The sequence below is a fragment of the Panthera onca genome, chromosome B2 (genome assembly GCF_046562875.1).
Source record: "Panthera onca isolate mPanOnc1 chromosome B2, mPanOnc1 haplotype 2, whole genome shotgun sequence".
NCBI classification, from domain to species: Eukaryota; Metazoa; Chordata; class Mammalia; order Carnivora; family Felidae; genus Panthera; species Panthera onca.
The window spans coordinates 136,988,395-136,992,860 of NC_138343.1; the positions used below are offsets into that span (position 1 = coordinate 136,988,395).

Consider the following 4,466-nt stretch of genomic DNA (forward strand, 5'->3'; position numbering starts at 1 on the left):
CTTGTGGTTTCCGTTCTGACATGTAAAGAGCTTGGAGGTCATCACTCTCCTCCCACAAGGAAACTGGGGATGAAAACAAATGCTTAAAAAAACAAAACAAAACAAAACAAAAAACCCTCCTCTTAGAGTCATGAGAGAATTGAGGTCACAGGGATGGCCACTGCCGTGACAATTTGAGAGAGATGAACAAAGAGAATCACCTAGAGTATCACCTGCTGCACGAGCTAATAGCAGGAGCTCTAAACCGCAGTGGAGGGATTGCTGGAGGGTCAGAGTCGATGACCTTGAGAGCTAAAAGCTCTGGTGGCTTGTCTTAAGAGGGTCTCCACCCTTTCATAAGTTTTGCCTCCTGGGGCTCCACCAGATTTTCCTTGTGAAAATTGGAAGAAAATCCCCTGTACTTCCAGCAGGGGGAAGAAGAAAAGTAACCATCTTGGAATATGCCCAGAGCATTCAGTTTTCCTTAACAAAGGCGTGTCCTCCAGGGAAACTATTTTACCAGAGCCTAACCAACATGGGGGAGGGGAAGTGCCCAAGCCTGGTACTTTCCAGCCTTCCTGTCTCACTTGAGGGGTAGGAAGAAGGAAAACAACTCTTGATTTCGGCTCAGGTCATGATCCCAGGGTCACAGGATCAAGCCCCATGTCGGGCTCTGTGCTGAGCATGGAGCCTGCTTAAGGTTCTCTTTCTCTCTCCTTCAGTCCCTCTCCCCAACTCACTCTCTCTATATATATAAAACTAAAAAAATAAAAGTAAATAAAAAAAAGATTTTAAAAATATGGTGTGGGTTTCTCCAGGTATATAAGGGTTCTTTAAGGACGCTCAGAAGAGTTTTATAGATTTTTTCAAATACATTTTATAATTAAACAGAGAATTCTCTAGTAAGACTTCATTCTATAAATCATATATAGTTATATAAATGTAGATAAATTACTATAGATTATAGATACATAGATATATCTACTTATATATTATATTTAGATATATATGAAAAGAATCATTTATTTGCATCTGTTTACAACTTACTTATGTTGATTAGGTTTTTTTCTCTTACTTAAACTTTTGACAATTTGACTCATATCTCCAAAAATTCTATTTTGTTATTTCTGCATCCATGATACCTTGGGCTTTTTGTGTTTGTTTTATTTTGTGTCTTCCTTTTCCTTTTTTAGTCAACATCTGTTATTTTCTGCCTTGCACCTCTCCCTTCTGAAAACACACTACTCCTTCATATATCTTATAGAAAATCCTTCTTCTTTCACTGAAATTTCTTCATTCAAAGAGGAGATGTTACATTGCAACAGAACCCACACCACAGACAGTAGCTGATCGACCCAGAATTATCGAAGAGGTGTCTGCAAAAATTTTCATTCTTGGCTTACTTTCCCTGACAATAGTGTCAATGAATTATGCAACATTTTCCCAGAATTATGTGCATATCAAATAGAAGCTATTTTTCCTGAAGAACATCAGAAAATGTACAGGGCATTTCTATGGCTATAGGCAGCCCACAGTCCATAGTAAATGGGCTCAATTTGAAATTTTACAGATAAAAGATATTAACTAACCTTAAAAACTGCTCTAAAACTTTTGTATATAAAATCTTGGACATGTATTTCAGTGAATTTGTTTTAGATGGTTTCTAATCCAGACGTCTTTCTTCCCAACTGGATTATACCTGCCTTGAATAAGGAATTAGAACACCAATGCACAAGGCTCTCAGTGGCTTTAAAAAAAATGGCATACTTTCTTTGTTAAATTATAATTATATTTTTAATTTGAATGCTTTAATATATTAAAAGGAATAATTTGCATTTTCTAAATGAAAGAATATTATATTATCTGATGCATCACAATTCTCAATAGTTTAAAAAGATAAATAATTCATCGTAACATTAAAAAAATAAGGTTAGAACTCAGAAAAAGAATTTTTAAAGTATAGCAGTGGTGTGTTTACTACTAAGTCAGGAACTTAAAGATAAGCTATTAAGAATATACAATCTGCAGCCAATTAAACTGTGCTCTTTCCCCATGGGGGCCCAGTGTGCAATGGCTGCAAACAGCAGCCTCCTTGGTAGTGTATGCAGTCTATTGATTGTCTGGGTTGCCCTAAGGGACCTTGGAAACAGCCCTTTCCAGTGGACATTGATGTTTGACCTCATGATATCTCCAATCTAGGCTCCAGACAGGTACGTGGGGTGCCTTTGGAAAGCCCCAGGGCACAATGGCCAGGGTCCACGTTGGCCAAGCATCATGTCCATCTGTACCAAGTTGCAGAACAAGGATCATGTGATTGACACCCTACACAGGGCCAGATTCAAGTGCCGTGGCCACCAGATGATCCACATTTCCAAGAAGTAGGGCTTTACTAAGCCCATTTAATGCAAATGAATTTGAAGACATGGTGGCTGAAAAGCGGCTCATCCCAGATGGCTGTGGGGTCAAATACATCCCTAGTTGTGGCCCCTTGGATGAATAGAGCAGTCTCTGAACTGATGAGAACCTCAGCATGAGGTTCATGCTTGTTAAATTATTAACATGCTATTCATGCTTACCAATAAATCCTACTTCCTGGCAAAAAAAAAAAAAAAAAAAAAAAAAAATATATATATATATATATATATATATATATATATATATAGCAATATATAAAGCAAAATATATATATATATGTATATATATATGTATATATACATATATATATATATTTAAGAATCAAGACCATTGAAAAGAAATGATCTAGACATCCTTACATATGAATGTGTACTTGATAAATGCTTATTACCGTAATAAAACCATTCAACACTGAGTAAATGTTTACTCCAAAAATTTTATGGAAAATTATTCCTTGAAGTTTTGTAAAATTTGTACGAACTATTTTGATTAGTTGCTAAATAATTATACAACCAAATACTGTTTGAACATAAATATAAAAACACACCTGCAAATTATTTTAAAGCAGCAAAGGAAAGTTCAGTTATTACTGCAGACAGGAGCAAGTTACAAATCACTTAGGTTATCCAATGACTCTTCTGGTAAGGGGGGACAGTAAAGAATCTTGAGGGGAGGTTAAATCAGAAGACAAGCAACCACTTTGTTGTGTATTTCCATTGTCACAAATAGATCTGGTGGGTCTCTAAATTCTTCAAACACTTAATTTAATTGATTGAGTTTAAGTGACTCATAAAATGCATCAAGCTGTATTTCATCCAACTTGTGAATCATGAGATCTATATTAGTTCTTAAAAAGCTCTGCAGAATATATCTGCCTCTATCCCATTTCGAATTCTTAACCTTAGACAATAACTAAAGTATTTTCCATAACTTTCATAAACTTCTGTTTACTGCTACTTCTTAAGCAATGAAATGTTTTGTTTTTTACAAAGAACCAAACCCTGAGCAAGGGGGAAAAAAAATTCATTTCTCCATAAATGAGCCAAAGATGGCCTCGGCATATTGACTCCTAGATTGTTTATATCTTCACTTCAGACTGAGACCTGTTATTTCAAAAGTTCACAAAGCACAAAATGTAAACTTCTACAGATTCAATTATTTTAAAAATGGCACCAAAAAAGCAGATTTGAGTCATTTAGAACCCTTCTACTTTATATCATTGCAAAACTTCACCAGGCATCTGCTGGCCATTAAGATATAGCCACATGATGATAAGACCCCACATGCTGTAGCCCTTCTGACCCAGGGACTCCAAACGGTGCTGCTGAGTGATAGCACCTGAAAGCAAGAAGTCCTTTCTCTGATTCCCCCCTCGGCCCCACCTCCAGGAGTTCCCTTCCCTCCTCTCTCCTAGATAGTGGCCCCCTCTGTGAGCCTCTGGACAGCCTCCCACTGTGAGACACTTTCCCCTCTCAGGAAACCTTGTCCAAGCTCTGCCCAATTTTGTTGTGTAGGCATATCTTTTTCCTTGGATTAGTCCCCAAGTCTTTTAAACCCTGACACGCACTATCAGTTTAGCGCTGTTAAAAATCTTACTTGCAAGAAATCTAATTTCTGCTTTTAATGACTTGCCTTTTAGATTGGTGGAGAGTTTGAGCGGCCAGCCTCTGAGGAAGAAATTGCTGACACTGTTGGAAAAATGACTCTGGAGCATTGACAGGAAGACAATGGTATGTGTCACATCTGAAGGTGAAGGTCTCTTGTGTGTGACAAAAGTGACTAGCAGTAGTCTGTCCAATTGGGATATGGAATATGCTCTTTACTTGTCTATAACTTGTAAGTTAAACTCTACATCAAATCAGATAACCAAAAAAACTCTCAGCCTGACTATACGTCTTTATTTCCTGCAGCAACATCTTCATGGAGATACAACACAATATATGATTGTACTATCAACTATTGTCAAGTATTGATTTTAGAAAAACACACTATTTAAAAATTTTTGTATATTTATTGGTATAACTACATAAGTAGTACCAGTTTTGTTTTGCATTGCACTCATAGAAAGACAA

At 36.8% G+C, this 4,466-nt stretch overlaps 1 non-coding gene across 1 annotated transcript; it reads left to right on the forward strand.

The window, feature by feature from the left end:
* The first annotated feature begins 2,001 nt into the window (after positions 1 to 2,001).
* LOC132668126 (small nucleolar RNA SNORA70) lies at positions 2,002 to 2,131 on the forward strand. Its single transcript, XR_009605485.1, has one exon. It is a non-coding gene; the product is annotated as a small nucleolar RNA SNORA70 (small nucleolar RNA).
* Positions 2,132 to 4,466: the final 2,335 nt, after the last annotated feature.